Source organism: Miniopterus schreibersii (genome assembly GCF_964146895.1).
Source record: "Miniopterus schreibersii genome assembly, chromosome: 2".
In the NCBI taxonomy this organism is placed as follows: Eukaryota; Metazoa; Chordata; class Mammalia; order Chiroptera; family Miniopteridae; genus Miniopterus; species Miniopterus schreibersii.
The window spans coordinates 17102559-17113254 of NC_138102.1; the positions used below are offsets into that span (position 1 = coordinate 17102559).

At 43.4% G+C, this 10696-nt stretch overlaps 1 protein-coding gene across 6 annotated transcripts in view; it reads right to left on the reverse strand.

Moving 5' to 3' along the window:
* Positions 1–10552, reverse strand: part of FUT10 (fucosyltransferase 10) — a 68947-nt gene extending 58395 nt beyond the window's left edge. For 2 of the 6 annotated variants that reach the window (XM_081130662.1, XM_081130665.1), the window contains exons 1-2: positions 6734–9166; positions 929–1030 (exon numbers count right to left, since the gene is read on the reverse strand). The gene's annotated coding sequence lies outside the window, so the exon portion shown is untranslated. Of the gene's footprint in view, positions 1–928; positions 1031–6733; positions 9167–9689 lie in introns of those variants that run through there. The other 4 variants (XM_081130664.1, XM_081130666.1, XM_081130663.1 and 1 more) reach the window with 3 other exon arrangements.
* Positions 10553–10696: the final 144 nt, after the last annotated feature.

A 10696-nucleotide genomic window follows, 5' to 3' on the forward strand; every position in this document is an offset into this window, starting at 1 on the left:
AAGGGGTTATATGAGCAATGTGAATCTCTGGAGTTCTGAATTAAAAGTTTCATCTACCTGAAATGGATATTTTCCAAAGTTTTGAAAATGAATGAAGTCCCACAGAATGTCTTTTATCCCTGGGGTTCTATAAAGTCAAACGTCTGGGGCAAATGACACTGTGGAGTTCAGGACAGAGCAAGGATCACACTTCCTCTACAACGTGGAGCGGTGCTTTAAAGTGCTCCAAAGGTCTGATTCTAAGGTCCGATTGTACATCTCTCAGCTAGAGAATTAAAGATATAATTAGGCACCTAAAAATGATGTTGAATTCAGGTTAAAAACCTTGATCTGAAAGGTGTGCTCCCCTCTAATGGATCTACCTTGATTTACTTAAGTCCAGGATATTTTTTTTCCTCTCAGCAACAAAATGACTCTTAGTGTCAGAAATGGCAGAATTCTGTCATCCACGGAATTCCCGTGGCTGACAGTGACTAAGAGGATGAGCTCTGGACTCAGTCTGCAGGATTCAAGTCTCAACTCCACAGCTGGCTTAACCTAGCTTCTCTATAACTGAATTTCCAAAATGTAGATAATGCTACCTAATCCAAGAGTTATTGTGACAATTATATAAGATGATAAAACACTGTTTCAGAATTTGGTACATAAATGTCCAATGACTCTTTGCTATCTTGTTTTTAAATATTATTATAATTTTATTATTATATCTTTAAGTGAGAAATGAAATCATATAAAATATGTTGCTGCCGATCAACTGGAACATCGAAATGAGAAATACTCACTTTGCCAAAAAAGAGACATCACGAGGCCCTTCCTAAGTACCCAGCATGCATGAGCTTATCCAGTCCTCCCAACTCTATGAAGTAGCAATTATATCCTCAGTTTGAAAGGTAAGAAAATGGAATTTGAAGGAAGTAAAGTAACTTACTCAAGATTAACCTTTAAAATACGGCATTTAAAAGACAGCATCATACAAACTCCATATATTTTCCAGGATCAACTGTACAAATAATGGTTTCTTTCCTTTCACCTGTAAAAAAGAACGTATATGCTTAGGTTTCTGAGTATTTAAGTACTACAACCAGAAACCAGCCAGACTCTGAAGTTCATGTATTCCTTTATATTTTTCAACACTAAGGCTACAGAATTCCTACCAGATAACACCAACACACTCACGGGTTATCTTCCTGAATCATGGGGGGGGGGGGCGGGGGGGGATGACACAACAACACTGTATGGAATAGCTCTGTCAACTGGTATAACAGAGAGAAAAAAGTACTAAAAATCTTTAAGAACCTGAAAAGCACCTCTCCTGCTACTGAACAGGCTTAGTAGCTATTAACTACATAAAAGGTGGAGCTAGCACTTTGGGTTCCAATCCTGGCTCTGTCATTTTTTTTAAAATATGTTTTTATTGATTTCTGAGAGGGAGCGAGAGATAGAAATATCCATGACGAGAGAGTCATTGATCGGCTGCCTCCTGCATGTCCCCCTGTGCCCTTACCTGGCTGGGAATCGAACCATGACCTCCTGGCTCATAGGTCAATGTTCAACCACTGAGCCACGCCAGCCAGGCCTGGCTCTGTCATTTCACATAACATAAATTTAGACAAGTTACTAAATCTTTCTTAAGTCTCTGTTTATTCATAGTAAACAATAAATGTTAACTATCATTATTTCCCTTGCATAACAGAAAGATCAAAAGCACTTTATTACAGCTACAATGAATGCAACTCAAATTAGGTAATGACATAATATTACCACCTTAAGTAGGTATAAAACTACATCATTTAAAAAAGATTTTTAGATATATCACTCCCCTCAACCTTACTGATAGCCATTTTGTAAAGTAGGCAAGGTAGGTATTATTCTCAGTTCCCACAAAAAAGGAAACCATGCCTCGGCAAGTTTAAGTGATTTGTCCAAGATTATAGTTTCTAAAGGTTGAAGTGGGTCTGGAAATCAGGTCACCTGACTGCGAGATCAGTGGAAAAGAAAGAGATAGGAGAACCAGTGTCAGTTGTTAAGAGTACAAAGGAGCCAGGAATGAAACAAAACAAGATGGAGAGAAAATGTGAGGACAAAGCTTGGGATGTTATTACAGCTACTACGGAGCTCAGGCCTACCCTAGGGGCTTTTAAAGTCTTTACATGGCTGTATGAACTATGACAGAAGAATTTAAGGTTACAAATTCCCTTCCATCCAAAGAATCTCAATTGAGGTTATATACCCAAAGCCGCAAGTATAGTGGGGTCTGGGGGACAAAGCTGTGGTTAAATACCCACTACTAAAGAATAGAGCCAGCTAGTGTAGGTGGTATTATGACTGATAGCATGCAGCCATGAACCAGGCCTTGGGGCATATCAACCTAATACATGGTATTAATTACCCAGGTGCTTGTCATCAAGTCAGCAGTCCCCCAACTGGTAGGACAGATGGGCTTGCAGAGGGCACCGTGAAGGCCAATGAGCTCCAATGCAATGGGACTCCAAGAGGAAAGCTCCCTTCTGTCTCATCACTGCACGCAGGGTGACTCGCAGAGTCCTACAAGAGGGCGCCTCAGAACACTCCTTCCCCGGGATGGAGCAATACATGTTTGTTCAGACAACCATGGTAGACAACACGTGAAGTGGATTCTCACTAGCCAGCGCTCTTTACCGTGGAGCTGAGCTCCTAAAAATGCATTGTGCAGCTGGTGTGCACTGCCTGGGGCCAGCCATCTGCTGCCCAGAGAGGGATCTGGAATTGAAAGTGACTACCTCCTATCCTACAAGTGCTGTTCCATCCAAACCAGCAACACTTTCACCCTAAAATAATTTCAAATGTCCCCACTTTATTTTTAATTAAATAAATTTTGAATTAAATGCACAGAAGAGAGACTGATTATCTTACAGCAGTTTAGCAGCCTGAGGATGCCAGCTTCAAATTTCAGCCATGAGGGCCAGTCCAAGGTAGGTTAAGGGTCTCAGAATGGGACTAAGAGATGATTTCTGCCCTGCACCTCTGAGTGTAAAATGAGAATCCAACCCTAGGTGATGCAAGGGAGTTTCCTACCCTGGCAGTTTGTGTGTCTGCTGGGGGAAAGAAGTGAGGCAGGAACACAGAGCTCTGAGAAGAATCCTTTGATCTCTCTCCTCTAGTAACAGCTGAGTTAGTTGGGATAGTAAGTAACTGTCATAACTGAGCATAAGGTTCTACCAGGGAGTCTTTAGAAGGAATGTATCTAACTACCTAACTTATTTACACTAAAATATAATTTCTTAAGTAGGTTTGGCTCTCCCAAAATACGTTTTCATTTTATGATGTATAAATCCTCAGAACCCCCCTCAAATGGTGGCTGTCTGGGAAGACAGATGATGTGGTAGGCTTGATGGAAAGGTCTAAGGGCCTTCAGACAACTCTCCAGGCACTTTTTAACTACTGCCCTTCAGCTGTATTTGTCCTCAACAACACTTCTCATTGATTCCTACTTGGTTACTCCAGAAAGATAACTTACGTTCCCACTAGTCTGACCCCTTGCACTCTCCACTTAGCTGTAGAGTTGCTTCTGGAATGTAGATTGGCTCTCTCTCCTCTGATTAAAATTCTTCAAAGGCTTCCCAAAGATTTCAAGATACCCATGAATCTCGTTAGCTTAGAAAACACAACCTGGACCCCACTCCATTTCTCTGGCTTCCTTCCCTTTTTCTTGACCATACCTGCCCTTTGTTCCTGCTATTCTTGTAATGGAGCATCCTGTACGGTGCTCTGGTCCCTACCTACAACACCCATACCTCTTTTACTGCCCTAGCCCTTCTCCAAGACTTTCAAGGCTGCCCACTTTGGAAATCCTTACCCTCCCCAACACCAAGTCTGGAGATCGAGATCCATGTCATTGTGTGCTTATTTCTATTACAGCAGTGGACAGATGCAGGAAGCTGGGGGACTTTAGGACACTTTCTAAAGCTGCTTTATTGGGGGCCTATAAAATACTTGTTCAACATTTAAAAGTTGACCTATTTTGTTGATCTGCAGAAGACCTCCTTGATGCTGCAACTGTTCCTTGGGCACCTGACAAATGTGTGTGATGGTTGCACAGTTTCCACTCCCACCCAGTTTTCTTTATTAACATGTATTTGTGTTCATGTGTCCCTCAGTCTTTTTTAATGGACCTCATATTTTGCTGAGCATTTATTTTTATGTAAAGAGTGCTTTGGGTTGCAGATTTCCATCTGGGAAGGTCATCCTCTTCAGCCAAGCACACATTTCAGGCAAGACAAATAGAGAATAATGAGAGAGAAGGGGATACTGGCGGCCACGTGAATCAAGCAAGACAGGTGATTAATAGGGAGGGACAGAAGTTGTAGCCCAAACACCTTCAGATTTCCATTGCAGAACTGAAGGTGCTGCCATCTCAAATTCTAGACACACAGCCAAGCACTCAAATTATGCAGAACTAACACAATCTCACTTAGTGGATCTATTTAATATAGGAACTAAATAAAAATATATACCCACACCAAAAAAAAAAAAGACCAGTATAAATCCCCAAGTAGAAGTATTCAAAAGGACTGGATGTTTTAAATGAAGTAATGAGGTAGGGGCACAGACTGAAGGTTCTGTATCATGGAAAGAACTGGGTCAGTCCTTGGAGACCAGGACTCTTTCTCATCTTTTTCCTTGTAAGGTCTTCTCAGTTGCTGTTCTTTCTCCAGTAAGGGCTTATTGGTTACCCTGTAAGTTTTCATAGGTGGCAGATCTGAATTAAAATATCTCATCTGCTTCGATCATTTAAGCAATCACGAATGAGGGACTGGTTAAATAACACTGACAAAATGTAGCGAATACTTCACATGCCTACAGACAAAGGGCTAGACGAGATGATCGTCTGGGTTTTCATCCCAAAATTAAGCTCTCTGGTCCCATAAATGGTGTGTGTCCAGGAGCAAAACTCTCTACAGAAGAAAGATTGATCAAGCAAAGAGACATTAATCAAGACAACGTGCGTCAACATAAACTAATTCTGGAAATATGAAACAAGAAATATTTCTACATAACAAGTTTAGGACCACTTGATATTCATTCTCCTTTTTAGTAATTCAGCATTCACTTTTGAAAACTCAAGTTTTATTCTCAAAGAAATAAATATCTTTAAAACATTGTAAATAAAACGTTTTATTTTTATTTTTAAAAACCCACGTTCAGGAACTACAACAAATGTTTAATGTAGAATGCTGGTAACTGAATTAGGTATTGCATGCCTTACTGAAATCAACTCTACATTTCAAATTTAGAAGGCATTTAAATGTGTTGAAAATGTCTGCATAATGAACAACACTTATAGATAAATCAGTAACATTATATTTTGTCCAAACTATTTTTTATTTCCTAAATTTAACCAGTTTAAATTTTTTTTTCAAAAATGTCCTGTTTGTAAGATAAAACTTAAAAACGTACTACTTTTTTAAACTGAAGAGTAGAAGATGAGCCATAATAAACACCAGCAGTTGAGACTGTATTTAATTCACTGTTAGACACTGCCATCTAGCAGGAAGCCAGCAGACGAAGGGTTACTACAGCAATTTCAAAAATGGAAGGGACTGAATGATCCCCTGATGCTACCATGTGACACTGCCTCTGGCTTGCAAAACTGAGGCCAGGGTGCTGTCCAGATGGGTGGCTCAGCTGATCTGCTGTGCAAATACCTGGGCTTCTTATTCAGGCACATGGCCAGGCCCCACCTGAAACCGTCCATCTGCGAGACCACAGAGAAACCATGCCCTAGCTGTAGTGTGATGTCACTTGCAAGCCCAAGATTGGTCATGAACTTCACGGGTGTCTCAGTTTGAGAGAATGTTTAAGGGAAATGGGGTCCTGAAGACCAACTTGCCATATTCCAAACGGTGCATTCCACAAATGAAATTAACAATCCAAGTCACCACTTATGTAACATTCTAGCCAACTATTTCGGGGAGCTGATGCGGTGAGTAGGGAGCAGCCTGTTGGAGCCGTGGTGTTAAGAAAAAGTCATTTTGCATGGTACTTGCTATATACGACTCATTAAAAGGTCCCCAGAAAAATGCCTTAAAAAAAAAAATCACACCAATGTTATTTCTCTATCTTACACAAAATGAGGTCCATTCTGAGGTCATTAATTGCATACAAAAATACCCAGGAAACAGCTTGCATATAGATAACCAAAGCCTGCAGCTCTGGGGGCTCCCCTGGGCATTTTCTCCTTTAAATGCACAATGCTCTGCAGTTAGCTGGGCAGTTGGAGTCGCTACTTCAGCACACAGTTCTAGCAACAAGTGGCTCCCAGTGAAGACGTGGGGGGAAGAGGGGGACAATTCACCGCACACAACAGCAGAGTCAGGTTCTCCAACTGGTGGGGCTGGGAAGACCGCGGCAGACGGAGGTAGGAAAAAACCTGCATCCCGGGAGTCGGAACCGCGCCCTCCCCGGGCTCTGCGGGGCCTCCAGCGTGCCACCGGTCTCCCCCCGGGGCTTTTTCAGCTGCCAGATGGGTTTAAGTCTCAGGCAGTGTCTCTGCAAAGCACTGCCCAGGGTTTCCAGAAACAGCACAGAACTCCGTCTTTCTCTTACACACACTCCCTCTGGGCTCAGAGAAGAGGTTTCCTTCTGCTGTGAGCCCCTCGGGCAGCGTCCCAAGTCGCGTGGGCACCAGGAAAGTCTTCATTCCTGGGCACCTGGACCCTGCCCCCACCAACCGTGCCCCGTGACGCGCACTCACCTCTCCCCGGGAAGGAGGCTGCTCGGCCCACGCCGCCGGGTTTCTCACTTTCAGTTCGCAGCCCGGGGCTCCGGCGAAGACTCGGAAAGGGGATTTGGGAAAGGCGCGATACCCCTGGGCGCGACCAGGCCCAGCGATCCTGCATCCAGGTTTTCACCGATGCCCCGATGTAAAAGCGAACGGGCCCTGGTTGCAGGGAACCGCCCGCCCGCCGCGCGGCCCAGCACAACCCGCCTGGAAAGTTCCCGGGAGGCTCCCGAGACTCTTCCAAAACGCGTCGCGGGGCACTTTCTGCTGCTCAAACTCAGCTAAGGCTGGAGCACGTTCAAAGTCACCTATCGAGCAAAATTGGGAACCTAAGCCAAGCAGAGGCCTGAGTATTCAGGTACCGGTGTTTGGTAGACTAAGCACGATGATCATTTGGGTTTTTTTTTTAACTGGTGAAGTTAAACTAACTGACTTCAAGCTACTGAGTCCCAAATCCAGATAGCTCAATTAAAATGATTTTGCCCTAGTCTAGACAGGAGGTGATAAAGCTAGGGGAGCAATTCAAGGCCGTGGGAGGGCTGGGACTCGATTCAGGACGAGTGAGGCTGTAGGGCTCAAAATCTGAGGAGGCACTGAAGTCACGCGAGTGCTGCCCGAGGCCTGCCTCACTCTAGTCCCGTCCTGCAGAGCTCCAGTGCCAAGCACCTCAATTATCCTCTCTGTAAAAATGGGTTGATGATAATTGTATCAACTTCTAGAAAACCCCAAATACTGAGGAAAACATGGATAAATTGGATATCATTAAAAGTAAATTCGGTTCATCAAAAGCATTATTAAGAGAATGAAAAACAATTCACCACGTAGAAGATATGTGCAATAGGTTTATCTAACAAAGAATTCATATCCAGAATACACCAAGAAGTCCTGCAATGCAGTAAACAAAGAATCCAATAAAAAGCAGGAGGGAAGGAGCCAAAGACTTAGCACTTCACCAAGAAGGAATCTGAAGAGCCAATAAGTATGGGAAAAGATGCTTAACTTCTTCAAACACCAGGGAAAAGCAAATTAACAAGACAATGATATACTACTAAGCACCCACTAAAATGGCTAAAGATTTTAAAACTGACAATACAAAGCAAAGGCAAAGTTGTGGAGCGCATGGAACTCTTATGCACTGTTGGTGGGAGTGTAATTGTTACAACCACTTTGGAAAGCTGTGTATCACCATCTAATAGAGCTAGATATATGCACGCTTTACGGCACACAAATCCCACTCCAAGGTGAAGCCATCCTAGAAAAGTCAGACACGAGCCAACCCACAAGGTGACTGCAAACAGGTGAGCAAGCCCAGGTCAGATCAGTCAAGTCTGGCCAGGTCAGCAGAACTCCCCATCTGACGTGCAGGGACAATGAATAATAAATGCTTACTTTTTTTCTGTAGCTAACTGATACAGAAATTAACATGTGGAACTGGGCTGCTGCTGTAAAAAAAAAAATCTAAAATATGTGGCATTGGCCTTGGGTCCAGGTGGTGGGCAAAGATGGAAAAAGCAATAAGAAAGCTACCATAGCAAACTGGACGAATGATAAATTTTACGTAGTAACAAAATATTTCATAAAAGTATCGAATTTGTATATCTGGATAAAATAATTTCTAGACAGAATGCTAAAAGGGTCAGTTTGCATATTTTAGCTCATATTATAAGGTACTACCAAAAAGAAATCAGTTAAAGGGGGGAAAAAGACCACATAATAGGCAGAAATTAGGGGGAATATAGAGGAATCAGAATTTAGCAGATTGGAAAATAAAACTGGTTCTCGTCTCCAGTCTCCCCAACCAGTAAAAGATCTTCAAGGTGAGGCTGGATGATCTTTAGGAAAGACCTCTAAAAGAGCTAAGATGGTACCTAGTGAATCTTTTCAGCCAGATGAAAGAGCCAGTAGGAATCATAAACATATCTTTCCACAGCAGCATGACGCACCCAAAGTAGCCATGATTAAGGTAGAAGAGAGGTTGTCCGAAAAAAATTATGTGTATGGCTTTTGACCAATGGAATGAACTTAAGATTCCACATAGAAAGATCACAAAGGTTTTAAAATTGTATGCGGTAAAAGTCCTCCCAACTTAGCCTAGCAAGGACTGAAATTGCTCCAATTACAAAAATGCTTCTGGGCCCCCAAGCTTCTTTGAATGAATGGATAAAGCAAATGGAGTATTACTCAACCATAAAAAATAATGAAATCTTGCCATTTGTGACAACATGGTTAGACCCTGAGGTCATTATGCTAAATGAAATAAGTCAGACAGAGAAAGACAAATACCACATGATCTCACATATATGTGGAACCTAAAAAACAAACAACAACAAAAAGAAAACAATGAGCTCAAGATACACAGAAGAGATTGGTGTGTGAGGAGGGGGTGCACAAAATGGGTGAGGGAGTCAAAAGGTCCAAATTTCCAGTTATAGAATAAATAAATCATGGAAATATAAAGTACAGCATGGTGACTATAGTTTATACTGTATTTCATATTTCAAAGTTTCTGAAAGTAAATGTTAAACATTCTCATCACGCCCAGCCGGGTGTGGCTCAGTGGTTGAGCACTGACCTAGGATCCAGGAAATCTGTGGTTCGATTCTGGGTCAGGGCACATGCCCGGTGTTGCGGGCTTGATCCCCAGCAGGGAGCATGCAGGAGGCAGCCGATCAATGACTCCCTCATCAATAATGATTCTCTCTCCCTTCCTCTCTCTGAAATCAATAAAGATATGTTTTTTTAAAAAATTCTCATCACAAGAAAAAAATTATAAATAACTATGTATGGCGATGGATATTAACTAGACTTACTGTGCTGAACCTTTTGTAATATATGCAAGTATTGAATCATGGTGTATACCTGAAGCTAATATAAAGGTATGTCAATTATACCTCAATTTTTTTAAGAAAAGATTATTCACAGGACTCACCTGTTGGTGGTGAGCAGGGAAGGAGTAATATCCCAAATCAAACTGAAAAAATACACCACTTCCCCTCCTTGAAACAATGCGGGGAGTGTGGTGTGGTGCAGGGGGAGTATTGCCCAGCTTTGGATTCCTTCCGCATTGTTTTAAACTTGATTTTTCCTAACACAGAAGGGCTTGTGTATGGCTTTATTCCAAGGTCCAGAAACCAGCCTTATGCATTTAACACACCTCTAGTCCTCACCCCCATTATTCGAATGAAAAGGTTGATAAAGGTTATGACTTGCCCAAAGATATTTAGTCAAAGCCCATTGGTTTTTACAACCTAAGTTTGGCTCTAAAAACCGGTGCTAAACAATGCTTTCTAACAGGATGGTTCCAATTCAGTTTTCACCTGCATGCATTAAAACTGCATTGCTGATGCTAACTTGAATTATTTAATGTGATGTTCAAAGCAAGGGCCCCCTCTTATTCTGAGACTGTGCCTTTCTTACTCTTTTGATATTAAAATGGCCTTTCTTTTGAAAAAAACGATATGAACTAGTAAAGGTCGCCCCCCCCCCCCGTCATAATAAAAAGCTGGAAAAAGTTTAGTTCTCCAAAAAAAGTTTTAAATATTATCTGGTCCATGAATTTCGAAAGTCAGGACCCTACCGCTGCCGACAGAGTGTGCGGGGCGAGGGGGGTGAGCGCGGGTCGCGGGTCTCCAGCCGGAGAGGACCCGGCTAGAGACGCACTCGCCGGGCGAGGGGGAACCGCGCCGCCCCGGCCGCCCGCGACCCGAGGCCTGGGGCTGGCCGCTCATTCCCTGCGCGCAGGACGGAGGCGCGACGGCCGCCGCGGCCTCCGCGCTCCGGACTCGGCGACTCGGGCGCGGGGCTGCGCGGGGACGTCACCGCGCCCGCGGCGTCGGTGAGCCCGGGACACGCCGGCGCGCGCTGACCGCCGCACGCAGGGGCCGTGGAGCTGCGCGCACAGGTGCCACCGCCGGGCGGCGCTGCGTGCGAGGCTGA